Genomic DNA, 22298 nt, shown 5'->3' on the forward strand with positions numbered 1-22298 from the left:
TATCACAATTATGGTGAAACGCTGAACACCTACAAATAATTTTCAATGTAGTGGTTAATTGAAAAGCTCTGCGGCATACTTCTTGGAACAAGCCAGTTACCTGTTCCCACGCAAAGAGGAGTATATAGAACCATGGTGGATTTCCAGCTGACGAAGTAAAGGATTATTAAAGAAACGGGATGACCATGGGGATCATCGTTAATTCTCTGAAACAGAATCCGCCCTTTTCACCTGCCAAACACATGCCCACTTCTCCTCTCTGGGGATAATAAAAACTAACCAGGGAACTGACAGAGGGCCTGACCCTCCCATCCACATCGACCACACACAAAAAAAAACCGTACCCTCCAGCTACTAATTATAATGCTAACTTGCAAAATTTCCCTGCATTTTAAAACAATGGAAAAATGGTGGTGGGATGATACTTAGAAGAATGGCTTCTTGTCAGTCTCCACTAACAAAAATAGGCAACACCAAGTCAGCTAATCCTCAGCATAGTTATGTCCGTCCCAGCATTCTTGGGTTTCAGGAGGCACATACAAACGTTATCAAAATTATGGTGAAACGCTGAACACCTGCAAATAATTTTCAACGTACTGGTTAATTGAAAAGCTCTGCGGCATACTTCTTGGAACAAGCCAGTTACCTGTTCCCACGCAAAGAGGAGTATAGAGAACCATGGTGGATTTCCAGCTGATGAAGTAAAGGATTATTAAAGGAACGGGATGACCATGGGGATCATCGTTAATTCTCTGAAACAGAATCCGCACTTTTCACCTGCCAAACACATGCCCACTTCTCCTCTCTGGGGATAATAAAAACTAACCATCGAACTGACAGAGGGCCTGACCCCCCCATCCACAACGACCAGACATAAAAAAAACCGTACCATCCAGCTACTAATTATAATGCTAACTTGCAAAATTTCCCTGCATTTTAAAACAATGGAAAAATGGTGGTGGGATGATACTTAGAAGAATGGCTTCTTGTCTGTCTCCACTAACAAAAATAGGCAACACCAAGTCAGCTACGCCTCAGAATAGTTATGTCCGTCGCAGCCTTCTTGGGTTTCAGGAGGCACAAACAAACGTTATCACAATTATGGTGAAACGCTGAACACCTGCAAATAATTTTCACCGTAGTGGTTAATTTAAAAGCTCCGCGGCATACTTCTTGGAACAAGCCAGTTACCTGTTCCCAGGCAAAGAGGAGTATAGAGAACCATGGTGGATTTCCAGCTGATGAAGTAAAGGATTATTAAAGGAACGGGATGACCATGGGGATCATCGTTAATTCTCTGAAACAGAATCCGCCCTTTTCACCTGCCAAACACATGCCCACTTCTCCTCTCTGGGGATAATAAAAACTAACCAGCGAATTGACAGAGGGCCTGACCCCCCCATCCACATCGACCACACAAAAAAAAGAAACCGTACCCTCCAGCTACTAATTATAATGCTAACTTGCAAAATTTCCCTGCATTTTAAAACAAGGGAAAAATGGTGGTGGGATGGTACTTAGAAGAATGGCTTCTTGTCTGTCTCCACTGACAAAAATAGGCAACACCAAGTCAGCTACTCCTCAGCATAGTTATGTCCGTCGCAGCCTTCTTGGGTTTCAGGAGGCACATACAAACGTTATCAAAATTATGGTGAAACGCTGAAAACCTGCAAATAATTTTCAACATACTGGTTAATTTGAAAACTCTCCAGCATACTTCTTGGAACAAGCCAGGTACCTGTGCCCACGCATAGAGGAGTATATAGAAACATGGTGGAATCCCAGCTGATGAAGCAAAGGATTCTTAAAGGAATGAGATGACCATGCGGATCCTGTTTAATTCTCTGAAACAGAATCCGCACTTTTCACCTGCCAAACACATGTCCACTTCTCCTCTCTGGGGATAATAAAAACAAACCAGCAATCTGACAGAGGGCCAGAACACCCATCCTGACCGACCCCACAAAAAAAAAAGTACCCTCCAGCTACTAATTATAATGCCAATTTGCAAAATTTCCCTGCATTTTTAAACAATGGAGAAATGATGGTGGGATGATACTTAGAAGAATGGCTTCTTGTCAGTCTCCACTGACAAAAATAGGCAACACCAAGTCAGCTATATCTTGGCATAGTTATGTCCGTAGCAGCCATATTTGGTTTCAGTAGGCACATACACACGTTATCACAATTATGGTGAAACGCTGAAAACCTGCAAAGGATTTTCAACATACTGGTTAATTGAAAAGCTCTGAGGCATACTTCTTGGAACAAGCCACTTTCCTGTGCCCACGCATAGAGAAGTATATAGAACCATGGTGGATTCCCAGCTCATGAAGCAAAGGATTCTTAAAGGAACGGGATTACCATGCGGATCCTGTTTAATTCTCTGAAACAGATCCGCAGTTTTCACCTGCCATACTAATACCCACTTCTCCTCTCTGGGGATAATAAAAACAAACCAGCGAACTGACAGAGGGCCTGAGCAACACATCCACACCGACCCCACAGGAAAAAAAAAAAAAAACACCGTAGCCTCCAGCTACTAATTATAATGCTAACTTGCAAAATTTCCCTGCATTTTAAAACAATGGGAAAAAGGTGGTGGGATGATACTTAGAAGAATGGCTTCTTGTCTGGCTCCACTAACAAAAATAGGCAACACCAAGTCAGCTACTCCTCAGTATAGTTATGTCCGTCGCAGCCTTCTTGGGTTTCAGGAGGCACATACAAACGTTATCACAATTATGGTGAAAGGCTGAAAACCTGCAAATCATTTTCAACGTACTGGTTAATTTGAAAACTCTCCAGCATACTTCTTGGAACAAGCCAGGTACCTGTGCCCACGCATAGAGGAGTATATAGAAACATGGTGGAATCCCAGCTGATGAAGCAAAGGATTCTTAAAGGAAGGAGATGACCATGCAAATCCTGTTTAATTCTCTGAAACAGAATCCGCACGTTTCACCTGCCAAACACATGCCCACTACTCTTCTCTGGGGATAATAAAAACAAACCAGCGATCTGACAGAGGGCCTGAACACCCATCCTGACCGACCACACAAAAAAAAAAAGTACCCTCCAGCTACTAATTATAATGCCAATTTTCAAAATTTCCCTGCATTTTTAAACAATGGAGAAATGATGGTGGGATGATACTTAGAAGAATGGCTTCTTGTCAGTCTCCACTGACAAAAATGGGCAACACCAAGTCAGCTACGCCTCAGCATAGTTATGTCCGTAGCAGCCATATTTGGTTTCAGTAGGCACATACACACGTTATCACAATTATGGTGAAACGCTGAAAACCTGCAAAGGATTTTCAACATACTGGTTAATTGAAAAGCTCTGAGGCATACTTCTTGGAACAAGCCAGTTTCCTGTGCCCACGCATAGAGAAGTATATAGAACCATGGTGGATTCCCAGCTCATGAAGCAAAGGATTCTTAAAGGAACAGGATTACCATGCGGATCCTGTTTAATTCTCTGAAACAGACCCGCAGTTTTCACCTGCCATACTAATACCCACTTCTCCTCTCTGGCGATAATAAAAACAAACCAGCGAACTGACAGAGGGCCTGACCAACACATCCACACCGACCCCACAGGAAAAAAAAAAAAAAAAACACTCTAGCCTCCAGCTACTAATTATAATGCTAACTTGCAAAATTTTCCTGCATTTTTAAACAATGGAAAAATGATGGTGAGATGATACTTAGAAGAATGGATTCTTGTCAATCTCCACTAACAAAAATTGGCAAAAGCAAGTCAGCTACGCCTCAGCATCGTTATGTTCGTGGCAGCCATCTTGGGTTTCAGGAGGCACAAACAAACGTTATCACAATTATGGTGAAAGGCTGAACACCTGCAAATAATTTTCAACGTAGTGGTTAATTGAAAAGCTCTGCGGCTTTACTTCTTGGAAAAAGCCAGTTACCTGTTCCCACGCAAAGAGGAGTATATAGAACCATGGTGGATTTCCATCTGATGAACTAAAGGATTATTAAAGAACGGGATGACCGTGGGGATCATCGTTAATTCTCTGAAACAGAATCCGCCCTTTTCAGCTGCCAAACACATGCCCGCTTCTCCTCTCTGGGGATAATAAAAACTAACCAGCGAACTGACAGAGGGCCTGACCCCCACCATCCACATCGACCACACACAAAAAAAAAACGGTACCCTCCAGCTACTAATTATAATGCTAACTTGCAAAATTTCCCTGCATTTTAAAACAATGGAAAAATGGTGGTGGGATGATACTTAGAAGAATGGCTTCTTGTCAGTCTCCACTAACAAAAATAGGCAACACCAAGTCAGCTACTCCTCAGCATAGTTATGTCCGTCGCAGCCTTCTTGTGTTTCAGGAGGCACAAACAAACGTTATTACAATTATGGTGAAACGCTGAACACCTGCAAATAATTTTCAACGTAGTGGTTAATTGAAAAGCTCTGCGGCATACTTCTTGGAACAAGCCAGTTACCTGTTCCCACGCAAAGAGGAGTATATAGAACCATGGTGGATTTCCAGCTGATGAAGTTAAGGATTATTAAAGGAATGGGATGACCATGAGGATCATCGTTAATTCTCTGAAACAGAATCCGCCATTTTCACCTGCCAAACACATGCCCACTTCTCCTCCCTGGGGATAATAAAAACTAACCAGCGAACTGACAGAGGGCCTAACCACCCCATCGACATCGACGACACACAAAAAAAAACCGTACCCTCCAGCTACTAATTATAATGCTAACTTGCATAATTTCCCTGCATTTTAAAACAATGGAAAAATGGTGGTGGGATGATACTTAGAAGAATGGCTTCTTGTCTGTCTCCACTAACAAAAATAGGCAACACCAAGTCAGCTAATCCTCAGCATAGTTATGTCCGTCGCAGCCTTCTTGGGTTTCAGGAGGCACATACAAACGTTATCAAAATTATGGTGAAAGGCTGAAAACCTGCAAATAATTTTCAACGTACTGGTTAATTTGAAAACTCTCCAGCATACTTCTTGGAACAAGCCAGGTACCTGTGCCCACGCATAGAGGAGCATATAGAAACATGGTGGAATCCCAGCTGATGAAGCAAAGGATTCTTAAAGGAAGGAGATGACCATGCGGATCCTGTTTAATTCTCTGAAACAGAATCCGCACTTTTCACCTGCCAAACACATGCCCACTACTCTTCTCTGGGGATAATAAAAACAAACCAGCGATCTGACAGAGGGCCTGAACACCCATCCTGACCGACCCCACAAAAAAAAAAAAAGTACCCTCCAGCTACTAATTATAATGCCAATTTGCAAAATTTCCCTGCATTTTTAAACAATGGAGAAATGATGGTGGGATGATACTTAGAAGAATGGCTTCTTGTCAGTCTCCACTGACAAAAATAGGCAACACCAAGTCAGCTACGCCTCAGCATAGTTATGTCCATAGCAGCCATATTTGGTTTCAGTAGGCACATACACACGTTATCACAATTATGGTGAAACGCTGAAAACCTGCAAAGGATTTTCAACATACTGGTTAATTGAAAAGCTCTGAGGCATACTTCTTGGAACAAGCCAGTTTCCTGTGCCCATGCATAGAGAAGTATATAGATCCATGGTGGATTTCCAGCTCATGAAGCAAAGGATTCTTAAAGGAACGGGATTACCATGCGAATCATGTTTAATTCTCTGAAACAGATCCGCAGTTTTCACCTGCCATACTAATACCCACTTCTCCTCTCTGGGGATAATAAAAACAAACCAGCGAACTGACAGAGGGCCTGACCAACACATCCTCAACGACCCCACCGGAAAAAAAAAAAAAAACATCGTAGCCTCCAGCTACTAATTATAATGCTAACTTGCAAAATTTCCCTCCATTTTAAAACATTGCAAAAATGGTGGTGGAATGATACTTAGAAGAATGGCTTCTTGTCTGTCTCCACTAACAAAAATAGGCAAAACCTAATCAGCTACGCCTCAGCATCGTTATGTTTGTGGCAGCCATCTTGGGTTTCAGGAGGCACAAACAAACGTTATCACAATTATGGTGAAACGCTGAACACCTGCAAATAATTTTCAACGTAGGGGTTAATTGAAAAGCTCTGCGGCATACTTCTTGGAACAAGCCAGGTACCTGTGCCCACGCAGAGAGGAGTATATAGAAATATGGTGGAATCCCATCTGATGAAGGAAAGGATTCTTAAAGGAATGAGATGACCATGCGGATCCTGTTTAATTCTCTGAAACAGAATCCGCACTTCACCTGCCAAACACATGCCCACTTCTCCTCTCTGGGGATAATAAAAACAAACCAGTGAATTGACAGATGGCCTGACCAACCCATCCACACTGACCCCACAAAAAAAAAAAAAATACCCTCCAGCTACTAATTATAATGCTAACTTGCAAAATTTCCCTGCATTTTTAAACAATGGAAAAATGATGGTGGGATGCTTCTTAGAAGAATGGCTTCTTGTCAGTCTCCACTAACAAAAATAGGCAACACGAAGTCAGCTGCGCCTCAGCATACTTATGTCCTTGGCAGCCATATTGGGTTTCAGGAGACACATACACACGTTATCACAATTATGGTGAAACGCTGAAAACCTGCAAAGGATTTTCAACATACTGGTTAATTGAAAAGCTCTGAGGCATACTTCTTGGAACAAGCCAGATTCCTGTGCCCACGAATAGAGAAGTATATAGAACCATGGTGGATTCCCAGCTCATGAAGCAAAGGATTCTTAAAGGAATGGGATTACCATGCGGATCCTGTTTAATTCTCTGAAACAGATCCGCAGTTTTCACCTGCCATACTAATACCCACTTCTCCTCTCTGGGAATAATAAAAACAAACCAGCGAACTGACAGAGGGCCTGACCAACACATTCACACGACGCCACAGGAAAAAAAAAAAAAAAAAACGTAGCCTCCAGCTACTAATTATAATGCTAACTTGCAAAATTTTCCTGCATTTTTAAACAATGGAAAAATGATGGTGAGATGATACTTAGAAAAATGGATTCTTGTCAGTCTCCACTAACAGAAATAGGCAACACCAAGTCAGCTACGCCTCAGCATCGTTATGTTCGTGGCAGCCCTCTTGGGTTTCAGGAGGCACAAACAAACGTTATCACAATTATGGTGAAAGGCTGAACACCTGAAAATAATTTTCAACGTAGTGGTTAATTGAAAAGCTCTGCGGCATACTTCTAGGAACAAGCCAGTTACCTGTTCCCACGAAAGAGGAGTATATGGAACCATGGTGGATTTCCAGCTGATGAAGTGAACGATTATTAAAGGAACGGGATGACCATGGGGATCATCGTTAATTCTCTGAAACAGAATCCGCCCTTTTCACCTGCCAAACACATGCCCACTTCTCCTCTCTGGAGATAATAAAAACTAACCAGCGAACTGACAGAGGGCCTGACCCCCCCATCCACATCGACCACACACACAAAAAAAAACCGTACCCTCCAGCTACTAATTATAATGCTAACTCGCAAAATTTCCCTGCATTTTAAAACGATGGAAAAAGGGTGTTGGGATGATACTTAGAAGAATGGCTTCTTGTCTGTCTCCACTAACAAAAATAGGCAACACCAAGTCAGCTACTCCTCAGCATAGTTATGTCCGTCGCAGCCTTCTTGGGTTTCAGGAGGCACATACAAACGTTATCAAAATTATGGTGAAACGCTGAAAACCTGCAAATAATTTTCAACGTACTGGTTAATTTGAAAACTCTCCAGCATACTTCTTGGAACAAGCCAGGTACCTGTGCCCACGCATAGAGGAGTATATAGAAACATGGTGGAATCCCAGCTGATGAAGCAAAGGATTCTTAAAGGAATGAGATGACCATGAGGATCCTGTTTAATTCTCTGAAACAGAATCCGCACATTTCACCTGCCAAACACATGCCCACTACTCTTCTCTGGGGATAATAAAAACAAACCAGCGATCTGACAGAGGGCCTGAACACCCATCCTGACCGACCCCACAAAGAAAAAAAAGTACCCTCCAGCTACTAATTATAATGCCAATTTGCAAAATTTCCCTGCATTTTTAAACAATGGAGAAATGATGGTGGGATGATACTTAGAAGAATGGCTTCTTGTCAGTCTCCACTGACAAAAATAGGCAACACCAAGTCAGCTACGCCTCAGCATAGTTATGTCCATAGCAGCCATATTTGGTTTCAGTAGGCACATACACACGTTATCACAATTATGGTGAAACGCTGAAAACCTGCAAAGGATTTTCAACATACTGGTTAATTGAAAAGCTCTGAGGCATACTTCTTGGAACAAGCCAGTTTCCTGTGCCCACGCATAGAGAAGTATATAGAACCATGGTGGATTCCCAGCTCATGAAGCAAAGGATTCTTATTGGAACGGGATTACCATGCGGATCCTGTTTAATTCTATGAAACAGATCCGCAGTTTGCACCTGCCATACTAATACCCACTTCTCCTCTCTGGGGATAATAAAAACAAACCAGCGAACTGACAGAGGGCCTGACCAACACATCCACACGACGCCACAGGAAAAAAAAAAAAAAAAAAAAAAACGTAGCCTCCAGCTACTAATTACAATGCTAACTTGCAAAATTTTCCTGCATTTTTAAACAATGGAAAAATGATGGTGAGATGATACTTAGAAAAATGGATTCTTGTCAGTCTCCACTAACAAAAATAGGCAAAACCTAGTCAGCTACGCCTCAGCATCGTTATGTTCGTGGCAGCCATCTTGGGTTTCAGGAGGCACAAACAAACGTTATCACAATTATGGTGAAACGCTGAACACCTGAAAATAATTTTCAACGTAGTGGTTAATTGAAAAGCTCTGCGGCATACTTCTTGGAACAAGCCAGTTACCTGTTCCCACGCAAAGAGGAGTATATAGAACCATGGTGGATTTCCAGCTGATGAAGTAAAGGATTATTAAAGGAACAGGATGACCACGGGGATCATCGTTAATTCTTTGAAACAGAATCCGCCCTTTTCACCTGCCAAACACATGCCCACTTCTCCTCTCCGGGGATAATAAAAACTAACCAGCGAACTGACAGAGGGCCTCACCCCCCCATCCACATCGACCACACAAAAAAAAAAAACGGTACCCTCCAGCTACTAATTATAATGCTAACTTGCAAAATTTCCCTGCATTTTAAAACGATGGAAAAATGGTGGTGGGAAGATACTTAGAAGAATGGCTTCTTGTCAGTCTCCACTAACAAAAATAGGCAACACCAAGTCAGCTACTCCTCAGCATAGTTATGTCCGTCGCAGCCTTCTTGGTTTCAGGAGGCACAAACAAACGTTATCACAATTATGGTGAAACTCTGAACACCTGCAAATAATTTTCAACGTACTGGTTAATTCAAAAGCTCTGCGGCATACTTCTTGGAACAAGTCAGTTTCCTGTTCCCACGCAAAGAGGAGTATATAGAACCATGCTGGATTTCCAGCTGATGAAGTAAAGGATTATTAAAGGAACAGGATGACCATGGGGATCATCATTAATTCTTTGAAACAGAATCCGCCCTTTTCACCTGCCAAACACATGCCCACTTCTCCTCTCGGGGGATAATAAAAACTAACCAGTGAACTGACAGAGGTCCTGACCCCCCCCCATCCACATCGACCACACACAAAAAAAAACCGTACCCTCCAGCTACTAATTATAATGCTAACTTGCAAAATTTCCCTCCATTTTAAAACATTGCAAAAATGGTGGTGGAATGATACTTAGAAGAATGGCTTCTTGTCTGTCTCCACTAACAAAAATAGGCAACACCAAGTCAGCTACTCCTCAGCATAGTTATGTCCGTCGCAGCCTTCTTGGGTTTCAGGAGGCACATACAAACATTATCAAAATTATGGTGAAACGCTGAAAACCTGCAAATGATTTTCAACGTACTGGTTAATTTGAAAAATCTCCAGCATACTTCTTGGAACAAGCCAGGTACCTGTGCCCACGCATAGAGGAGTATATAGAAACATGGTGGAATCCCAGCTGATGAGGCAAAGGATTCTTAAAAGAATGAGATGACCATGCGGATCCTGTTTAATTCTCTGAAACAGAATCCGCACTTTTCACCTGCCAAACACATGCCCACTACTCTTCTCTGGGGATAATAAAAACAAACCAGCGATCTGACAGAGGGCCTGAACACCCATCCTGACCGACCCCACAAAAAATAAAGTACCCTCCAGCTACTAATTATAATGTCAATTTGCAAAATTTCCCTGCATTTTTAAACAATGCAGAAATGATGGTGGGATGATACTTAGAAAAATGGCTTCTTGTCACTCTCCACTGACAAAAATAGGCAACACCAAGTCAGCTACGCCTCAGCATAGTTATGTCCGTAGCAGCCATATTTGGTTTCAGTAGGCACATACACACGTTATCACAATTATGGTGAATCGCTGAAAACCTGCAAAGGATTTTCAACATACTGGTTAATTGAAAAGCTCTGAGGCATACTTCTTGGAACAAGCCAGTTTCCTGTGCCCACGCATAGAGAAGTATATAGAACCATGGTGGATTCCCAGCTCATGAAGAAAGGATTCTTAAAGGAACGGGATTACCATGCGGATCCTGTTTAATTCTCTGAAATAGATCCGCAGTTTTCACCTGCCATACTAATACCCACTTCTCCTCTCTGGGGATAATAAAAACAAACCAGCGAACTGACAGAGGGCCTGACCAACATGTCCACACCGACCCCACAGGAAAAAAACCAAAAAAAAACCTCGTAGCCTCCAGCTACTAATTATAATGCAAACTTGCAAAATTTTCCTGCATTTTTAAACAATGGAAAAATGATGGTGAGATGATACTTAGAAGAATGGATTCTTGTCAGTCTCCACAAACAAAAATAGGCAAAACCAAATCAGCTACGCCTCAGCATCGTTATGTTCGTGGGAGCCATCTTGGGTTTCAGGAGGCACAAACAAACGTTATCACAATTAAGGTGAAACGCTGAACACCTGCAAATAATTTTCAACGTAGTGGTTAATTGAAAAGCTATGCGGCATACTTCTTGGAACAAGCCAGTTACCTGTTCCCACGTAAGAGGAGTATATGGAACCATGGTGGATTTCCAGCTGATGAAGTAAAGGATTATTAAAGAACGGGATGACCATGGGGATCATCATTAATTCTCTGAAACAGAATCCGCCCTTTTCACCTGCCAAACACATGCCCACTTCTCCTCTCTGGGGATAATAAAAACTAACCAGCGAACTGACAGAGGGCCTGACACCCCCATCCACATCGACCACACACAAAAAAAAAAACCGTACCCTCCAGCTACTAATTATAATGCTAACTTGCAAAATTTCCCTGCATTTTAAAACGATGGAAAAATGGTGGTGGGATGATACTTAGAAGAATGGCTTCTTCTCAGTCTCCACTAACAAAAATAGGCAACACCAAGTCAGCTACTCCTCAGCATAGTTATGTCCGTCGCAGCCTTCTTGGGTTTCAGGAGGCACAAACAAACGTTATACAATTATGGTGAAACACTGAACACCTGCAAATAATTTTCAACGTAGGGGTTAATTGAAAAGCTCTGCGGCATACTTCTTGGAACAAGCCAGGTACCTGTGCCCACGCAGAGAGGAGTATATAGAAATATGGTGGAATCCCAGCTGATGAAGGAAAGGATTCTTAAAGGAATGAGATGACCATGCGGATCCTGTTTAATTCTCTGAAACAGAATCCGCACTTCACCTGCCAAACACATGCCCACTTCTCCTCTCTGGGGATAATAAAAACAAACCAGTGAATTGACAGATGGCCTGACCAACCCATCCACACTGACCCCACAAAAAAAAAAAATACCCTCCAGCTACTAATTATAATGCTAACTTACAAAATTTCCCTGCATTTTTAAACAATGGAAAAATGATGGTGGGATGCTTCTTAGAAGAATGGCTTCTTGTTAGTCTCCACTAATAAAAATAGGCAACACGAAGTCAGCTACGCCTCAGCATACTTATGTCCTTGGCAGCCATATTGGGTTTCAGGAGACACATACACACGTTATCACAATTATGGTGAAACGCTGAAAACCTGCAAAGGATTTTCAACATACTGGTTAATTGAAAAGCTCTGAGGCATACTTCTTGGAACAAGCCAGTTTCCTATGCCCACGCATAGAGAAGTATATAGAACCATGGTGGATTCCCAGCTCATGAAGCAAAGGATTCTTAAAGGAACGGGATTACCATGCGGATCCTAATTAATTCTCTGAAAAAGATCCGCAGTTTTCACCTGCCATACTAAAACCCACTTCTCCTCTCTGGGGATAATAAAAACAAACCAGCGAACTGACAGAGGGCCTGACCAACACATCCACACGACGCCACAGGAAAAACAAGAAAAAAAAAACGTAGCCTCCAGCTACTAATTATAATGCTAACTTGCAAAATTTTCCTGCATTTTTAAACAATGGAAAAATGATGGTGAGATGATACTTAGAAAAATGGATTCTTGTCAGTCTCCACGAACAAAAATAGGCAAAACTAAGTCAGCTACGCCTCAGCCTAGTTATGTCCGTAGTAGCCATATTTGGTTTCAGTAGGCACATACACACGTTATCACAATTATGGTGAAACGCTGAAAACCTGCAAAGGATTTTCCACATACTGGTTAATTGAAAAACTCTGAGGCATACTTCTTGGAACAAGCCAATTTCCTGTGCCCACGCATAGAGAAGTATATAGAACCATGGTGGATTCCCAGCTCATGAAGCAAAGGATTCTTAAAGGAACAGGATTACCATGCGGATCCTGTTTAATTCTCTGAAACAGATCCGCAGTTTTCACCTGCCATACTAATACCCACTTCTCCTCTCTGGGGATAATAAAAACAAACCAGCGAATTGACAGAGGGCCTGACCAACACATCCACACCGACCCCACAGGAATAAAAAAAAAAAACCACCGTAGCCTCCAGCTACTAATTATAATGCTAACTTGCAAAATTTTCCTGCATTTTTAAACAATGAAAAAATGATGGAGAGATGATACTTAGAAGAATGGATTCTTGTCAGTCTCCACAAACAAAAATAGGCAAAATCTAATCAGCTACGCCTCAGCATAGTTATGTTCGTGGCAGCCATCTTGGGTTTCAGGAGGCACAAACAAACGTTATCACAATTAAGGTGAAACGCTGAACACCTGCAAATAATTTTCAACGTAGTGGTTAATTCAAAAGCTCTGGGGCATACTTCTTGGAACAAGCCAGTTATCTGTACCCACGCAAAGAGGAGTATATAGAACCATGGTGGATTTCCAGCTGATGAAGTTAAGGATTATTAAAGGAACGGGATGACCATGGGGATCATCGTTAATTCTCTGAAACAGAATCCGCCCTTTTCACCTGCCAAACACATGCCCACTTCTCCTCTCTGGGGATAATAAAAACTAACCAGCGAACTGACAGAGGGCCTGACCAACACATCCACATCGACCAAACACAAAAAAAAAACCCGTACCCTCCAGCTACTAATTATAATGCTATCTTGCAAAATTTCCCTTCATTTTAAAACAATGGAAAATTGGTGGTCGGATGATACTTAGAAGAATGGCTTCTTGTCTGTCTCCACTAACAAAAATAGGCAACACCAAGTCAGTTACTCCTCAGCATAGTTATGTCCGTCGCAGCCTTCTTGGGTTTCAGGGGGCACATACAAACGTTATGACAATTATGGTGAAACGCTGAAAACCTGCAAATAATTTTCAACGTACTGGTTAATTTGAAAACTCTCCAGCATACTTCTTGGAACAAGCCAGGTACCTGTGCCCACGCATAGAGGAGTATATAGAAACATGGTGGAATCCCAGCTGATGAAGCAAAGGATTTTTAAGGAAATGAGATGACCATGCGGATCCTGTTTAATTCTCTGAAACAGAATCCGCACGTTTCACCTGCCAAACACATGCCCACTACTCGTCTCTGGGGATAATAAAAACAAACCAGCGATCTGACAGAGGGCCTGAACACCCATCCTGACCGACCCCACAAAAAAAAAAGTACCCTCCAGCTACTAATTATAATTCCAATTTGCAAAATTTCCCTGCATTTTTAAACAATGGAGAAATGATGGTGGGATGATACTTAGAAGAATGGCTTCTTGTCAGTCTCCACTGACAAAAATAGGCAACACCAAGTCAGCTACGCCTCAGCATAGTTATGTCCGTAGCAGCCAAATTTGGTTTCAGTAGGCACATACACACCTTATAACAATTATGGTGAAACGCTGAATACCTGCAAAGGATTTTCCACATACTGGTTAATTGAAAAACTCTGAGTCATACTTCTTGGAACAAGCCAGTTTCCTGTGCCCACGCATAGAGAAGTGTATAGAACCATGGTGGATTCCCAGCTCATGAAGCAAAGGATTCTTAAAGGAACAGGATTAACATGCGGATCCTGTTTAATTCTCTGAAACAGATCCGCAGTTTTCACCTGCCATACTAATACCCACTTCTCCTATCTGGGGATAATAAAAACAAACCAGCGAACTGACAGAGGTCCTGACCAACACATCCACACCGAACCCACAGGAAAAAAAAAAAAAAAACACCGTAGACTCCAGCTACTAATTATAATGCTAACTTGCAAAATTTTCCTGCATTATTAAACAATGAAAAAATGATGGAGAGATGATACTTAGAAGAATGGATTCTTGTCAGTCTCCACTAACAAAAATAGGCAAAACCAAGTCAGCTACGCCTCAGCATAGTTATGTTCGTGGCAGCCATCTTGGGTTTCAGGAGGCACAAACAAACGTTATCACAATTAAGGTGAAACGCTGAACACCTGCAAATAATTTTCAACGTAGTGGTTAATTGAAAAGCTCTGCGGCATACTTCTTGGAACAAGGCAGTTACCTGTACCCACGCAAAGAGGAGTATAAAAACCATGGTGGATTTCCAGCTGATGAAGTAAAGGATTATTAAAGGAACGGGATGACCATGGGGATCATCGTTAATTCTCTGATACAGAATCCGCCCTTTTCACCTGCCAAACACATGCCGACTTCTCCTCTCTGGGGATAATAAAAACTAACCAGCGAACTGACAGAGGGCCTGACCCCCCCATCCACATCAACCACACACAAAAAAAAAACCGTACCCTCCAGCTACTAATTATAATGCTAACTTGCAAAATTTCCATGCATTTTAAAACAATGGAAAAATGGTGGTGGGATGATACTTACAAGAATGGCTTCTTGTCAGTCTCCACTAACAAAAATAGGCAACACCAAGTCAGCTACGCCTCAGCATAGTTATGTCCGTCGCAACCTTCTTGGGTTTCAGGAGGCACAAACAAACGTTATCACAATTATGGTGAAACGCTGAACACCTGCAAATAATTTTCAACGTAGTGGTTAATTGAAAAGCTCTGCGGCATACTTCTTGGAACAAGCCAGTTACCTGTGCCCACGCAAAGAGGAGTATATAGAACCATGGTGGATTTCCAGCTGATGAAGTTAAGGATTATTAAAGGAACGTGATGACCATGGGGATCATCGTTAATTCTCTGAAACAGAATCCGCCCTTTTCACCTGCCAAACACATGCCCACTTCTCCTCTCAGGGGATAATAAAAACTAACCAGCGAATTGAGAGAGAGCCTGAACCCCCATCCACATCGACCACACACAAAAAAAAAACCGTACCCTCCTGCCACTAATTATAATGCTAACTTGAAAATTTCCATGCATTTTAAAACAATGCAAAAATGGTGGTGGGATGATACTTAGAAGAATGGCTTCTTGTCAGTCTCCACTGACAAAAATAGGCAACACCAAGTCAGCTATGACTCAGCATAGTTATGTCCGTAGCAGCCATATTTGGTTTCAGTAGGCACATACACACGTTATCACAATTATGGTGAAACGCTGAAACCTGCAAAAGATTTTCCACATACTGGTTAATTGAAAAACTCTGAGGCATACTTCTTGGAACAAGCCAGTTTCCTGTGCCCACGCATAGAGAAGTATATAGAACCATGGTGGATTCCCAGCTCATGAAGCAAAGAATTCTTAAAGGAACGGGATTACCATGCGGATCCTTTTTATTTCTCTGAAACTGATCCGCAGTTTTCACCTGCCATACTAATACCCACTTCTCCTCTCTGGGGATAATAAAAACAAACCAGCGAACTGACAGAGGGCCTGACCAACACATCCACACCGACCCCACAGGAAAAAAAAAAAAAAAAAACACCGTAGCCTCCAGCTACTAATTATAATGCTAACTTGCAAAATTTTCCTGCATTTTTAAACAATGGAAAAATGATGGTGAGATGATACTTACAGGAAGGGATTCTTGTCAGTCTCCACTAACAAAAACAGGCAAAACCAAGTCAGCTACGCCTCAGCATCGTTATGTCCATCGTATCCTTCTTGGGTTTCAGGAGGCACAAACAAACGTTATCACAATTATGGTGAAACGCTGAACACCTGCAAATAACTTTCAACGTACTGGTTAATTGAAAAGCTCTGCGGCTTACTTCTTGGAACAAGCCAGTTACCTGTTCCCACGCAAAGAGGAGTATATAGAACAATGGTGGATTTCCAGCTGATGAAGTAAAGGATTATTAAAGGAACGGGATGACCATGGGGATCATCGTTAATTCTCTGAAACAGAATCCGCCCTTTTCACCTGCCAAACACATGCCCACTTCTCCTCTCTGGGGATAATAAAAACTAACCAGCGAACTGACAGAGGGCCTGAACCCTCCCATCCACATCGACCACATACAAAATAAAACCGTACCCTCCAACTACTAATTATAATGCTAACTTGCAAAATTTCCCTGCATTTTAAAACAATGCAAAAATGGTGGTGGGATAATACTTAGAAGAATGGCTTCATGTCAGTCTCCGCTAACAAAAATAGGCAACACCAAGTCAGCTACTCCTCAGCATAGTTATGTCCGTCGCAGCCTTCTTGGGTTTCAGGAGGCAGGAGGCACATACAAACGTTATCAAAATTATGGTGAAACGCTGAAAACCTGCAAATTATTTTTAACGTACTGGTTAATTTGAAAACTCTCCAGCATACTTCTTGGAACAAGCCAGGTACCTGTGACCACGCATATAGGAGTATATAGAACCATGGTGGATTCCCAGCTCATGAAGCAAAGGATTCTTAAAGGAACGAGATTACCATGCGGATCCTGTTTTATTCTCTGAAAAAGATCCGCAGTTATCACCTGCCATACTAATATCCACTTCTCCTCTCTGGGGATAATAAAAACAAACCAGCGAACTGACAGAGGGCTTGACCAACACATCCACACGACGCCACAGGAAAAAAAAAAAAAAAAAAAAAAAAACGTAGCCTCCAGCTACTAATTATAATGCTAACTTGCAAAATTTTCCTGCATTTTTAAACAATGGAAAAATGATGGTGAGATGATACTTAGAAGAATGGATTCTTGTCAGTCTCCACTAACAAAAATAGGCAACACCAAGTCAGCTACGCCTCAGCATCGTTATGTTTGTGGCAGCCATCTTGGGTTTCAGGAGGCACAAGCAAACGTTATCACAATTATGGTGAAACGCTGAACACCTGCAAATAACTTTCAACGTACTGGTTAATTGTAAAGCTCTGCGGCTTACTTTTTGGAACAAGCCAGTTACCTGTTCCCACGCAAAGAGGAGTATATAGAACCATGGTGGATTTCCAGCTGATGAAGTAAAGGATTATTAAAGGAACGGGATGACCATGGGGATCATCGTTAATTCTCTGAAACAGAATCCGCCCTTTTCACCTGCCAAACACATGCCCACTTCTCCTCTCTGGGGATAATAAAAACTAACCAGCGAACTGACAGAGGGCCTGAACCCTCCCATCCACATCGACCACACACAAAATAAAACCGTACCCTCCAACTACTAATTATAATGCTAACTTGCAAAATTTCCCTGCATTTTAAAACAATGCAAAAATGGTGGTGGGATTATACTTAGAAGAATGGCTTCATGTCAGTCTCCACTAACAAAAATAGGCAACACCAAGTCAGCTACTCCTCAGCATAGTTATGTCCGTTGCAGCCTTCTTGGGTTTCAGGAGGCACATACAAACGTTATCAAAATTATGGTGAAACGCTGAAAACCTGCAAATAATTTTCAACGTACTGGTTAATTTGAAAACTCTCCAGCATACTTCTTGGAACAAGCCAGGTACCTGTGCCCACGCATGGAGGAGTATACAGAACCATGGTGGATTCCCAGCTCATGAAGCAAAGGATTCTTAAAGGAACGGGATTACCATGCGGATCCTGTTTTATTCTCTGAAAAAGATCCGCAGTTTTCACCTGCCATACTAATACCCACTTCTCCTCTCTGGGGATAATAAAAACAAACCAGCGAACTGACAGAGGGCCTGACCAACACATCCACACGACGCCAGAGGAAAAAAAAAAAAAAAAAAAAAAAAAACGTAGCCTCCAGCTACTAATTATAATGCTAACTTGCAAAATTTTCCTGCATTTTTAAACAATGGAAAAATGATGGTGAGATGATACTTAGAAAAATGGATTCTTGTCAGTCTCCACTAACAAAAATAGGCAAAACCAAGTCAGCTACGCCTCAGCATCGTTATGTTCGTGGCAGCCATCTTGGGTTTCAGGAGGCACAAACAAACGTTATCACAATTATGGTGAAACGCTGAACACCTGAAAATAATTTTCAACGTAGTGGTTAATTGAAAAGCTCTGCGGCATACTTCTTGGAACAAGCCAGTTACCTGTTCCCACGCAAAGAGGAGTATATAGAACCATGGTGGATTTCCAGCTGATGAAGTAAAGGATTATTAAAGGAACACGATGACCATGGGGATCATCGTTAATTCTTTGAAACAGAATCCGCCCTTTTCACCTGCCAAACACATGCCCACTTCTCCTCTCTGGGGATAATAAAAGCTAACCAGCGAACTGACAGAGGGCCACACCCCCCCATCCACATCGACCACACACACAAAAAAACCGTACCCTCCAGCTACTAACTATAATGCTAACTTGCAAAATTTCCCTGCATTTTAAAACAATGGAAAAATGGTGGTGGGATGATACTTAGAAGAATGGCTTCTTGTCTGTCTCCACTAACAAAAATAGGCAACACCAAGTCAGCTACTCCTCAGCATAGTTATGTCCGTCGCAGCCTTCTTGGGTTTCAGGAGGCACATACAAACGTTATCAAAATTATGGTGAAACGCTGAACACCTGCAAATAATTTTCAACGTACTGGTTAATTTGAAAACTCTCCAGCATACTTCTTGGAACAAGCCAGGTACCTGTGCCCACGCATAGAGGAGTATATAGAAACATGGTGGAATCCCAGCTGATGAAGCAAAGGATTTTTAAGGGAATGAGATGACCATGCGGATCCTGTTTAATTCTCTGAAACAGAATCCGCACTTTTCACCTGCCAAACACATGCCCACTACTCGTCTCTGGGGATAATAAAAACAAACCAGCGATCTGACAGAGGGCCTGAACACCCATCCTGACCGACCCCACAAAAAAAAAAGTACCCTCCAGCTACTAATTATAATGCCAATTTGCAAAATTTCCCTGCATTTTTAAACAATGGAGAAATGATGGTGGGATGATACTTAGAAGAATGGCTTCTTGTCAGTCTCCACTGACAAAAATAGGCAACACCAAGTCAGCTACGCCTCAGCATAGTTATGTCCGTAGCAGCCATATTTGGTTTCAGTAGGCACATACACATGTTATCACAATTATGGTGAAACGCTGAAAACCTGCAAAGGATTTTCCACATACTGGTTAATTGAAAAACTCTGAGGCATACTTCTTGGAACAAGCCAGTTTCCTGTGCACACGCATAGAGAAGTATATAGAACCATGGTGGATTCCCAGCTCATGAAGCAAAGTATTATTAAAGGAACAGGATTACCATGCGGATCCTGTTTAATTCTCTGAAACAGATACGCAGTTTTCACCTGCCATACTAATACCCACTTCTCCTCTCTGGGGATAATAAAAACAAACCAGCGAACTGACAGAGGGCCTGACCCCCCCATCCACATCGACCACACAAAAAAAAAAAACCGTAGCCTCCAGCTACTAATTATAATGCTAACTTGCAAAATTTTCCTGCATTTTTAAACAATGAAAAAATGATGGAGAGATGATACTTAGAAGAATGGATTCTTGTCAGTCTCCACTAACAAAAATAGGCAAAACCAAGTCAGCTACGCCTCAGCATAGTTATGTTCGTGGCAGCCATCTTGGGTTTCAGGAGGCACAAACAAACGTTATCACAATTAAGGTGAAACGCTGAACACCTGCAAATAATTTTCAACGTAGTGGTTAATTGAAAAGCTCTGGGGCATACTTCTTGGAACAAGGCAGTTACCTGTACCCACGCAAAGAGGAGTATATAGAACCATGGTGGATTTCCAGCTGATGAAGTAAAGGATTACTAAAGGAACGGGATGACCATGGGGATCATCGTTAATTCTCTGATACAGAATCCGCCCTTTTCACCTGCCAAACACATGCCCACTTCTCCTCTCTGGGGATAATAAAAACTAACCAGCGAACAGACAGAGGGCCTGACCCCCCCATCCACATCGACCACACAAAAAAAAAAAACCGTACCCTCCAGCTACTAATTATAATGCTAACTTGCAAAATTTCCCTGCATTTTAAAACAATGGAAAAATGGTGGTGGGATGATACTTAGAAGAATGGCTTCTTGTCAGTCTCCACTAACAAAAATAGGCAACACCAAGTCAGGTACTCCTCAGCATAGTTACGTCCGTAGCAGCCTTCTTGGGTTTCAGGAGGCACAAACAAACGTTATAACAATTATGGTGAAACGCTGAACACCTGCAAATAATTTTCAACGTAGTGGTTAATTGAAAAGCTCTGCGGCATACTTCTTGGAACAAGCCAGTTACCTGTTCCCACGCAAAGAGGAGTATATAGAACCATGGTGGATTTCCAGCTGATGAAGTAAAGGATTATTAAAGGAACGGGATGACCGTGGGGATCATCGTTAATTCTCTGAAACAGAATCCGCCCTTTTCACCTGCCAAACACATGCCCACTTCTCCTCTCTGGGGATAATAAAAACTAACCAGCGAACTGACAGATGGCCTGACCCACCCATCCACACTGACCCCACAAAAAACAAAAAAAAGTACCCTCCAGCTACTAATTATAATGCTAACTTGCAAAATTTCCCTGCATTTTTAAACAATGGAGAAATGATGGTGGGATGATACTTAGAAGAATGGCTTCTTGTCAGTCTCCACTGACAAAAATAGGCAACACCAAGCCAGCTACGCCTCAGCATACTTATGTCATTTTCAGCCATATTGGGTTTCAGGAGACACATACACACGTTATCACAATTATGGTGAAACGCTGAAAACCTGCAAAGGATTTTCCACATACTGGTTAATTGAAAAACTCTGAGGCATACTTCTTGGAACAAGCCAGTTTCCTGTGCCCACGCATAGAGAAGTATATAGAACCATGGTGGATTCCCAGCTCATGAAGGAAAGGATTCTTAAAGGAATGGGATTACCGTGCGGATCCTGTTTAATTCTCTGAAACAGATCCGCAGTTTTCACCTGCCATACTAATACCCACTTCTCCTCTCTGGGGATAATAAAAACAAACCAGCGAACTGACAGAGGGCCTGACCAACACATCCACACCGACCCCACAGGAAAAAAAAAAAAAAAAAACACCATAGCCTCCAGCTACTAATTATAATGCTAACTTGCAAAATTTTCCTGCATTTTTAAACAATGGAAAAATGATGGTGAGATGATACTTAGAAGAATGTATTCTTGTCAGTCTCCACTAACAAAAATAGGCAAAACCAAGTCAGCTATGCCTCAGCATAGTTATGTTCGTGGCAGCCATCTTGGTTTTCAGGAGGCACAAACAAACGTTATCACAATTATGGTGAAACGCTGAACACCTGCAAATAATTTTCAACGTACTGGTTAATTGAAAAGCTCTGCGGCATACTTCTTGGAACAAGCCAGTTACCTGTTCCCACGCAAAGAGGAGTATATAGAACCATGGTGGATTTCCAGCTGATGAAGTAAAGGATTATTAAAGGAACGGGATGACCATGGGGATCATCGTTAATTCTCTGAAACAGAATCCGCCCTTTTCTCCTGCCAAACACATGCCCACTTCTCCTCTCTGGGGATAATAAAAACTAACCAGCGAACTGACAGAGGGCCTGACCCCCCATCCACATCGACCACACCAAAAAAAAAAC

Source organism: Eulemur rufifrons, chromosome 21 (assembly GCF_041146395.1).
Source record: "Eulemur rufifrons isolate Redbay chromosome 21, OSU_ERuf_1, whole genome shotgun sequence".
NCBI classification, from domain to species: Eukaryota; Metazoa; Chordata; class Mammalia; order Primates; family Lemuridae; genus Eulemur; species Eulemur rufifrons.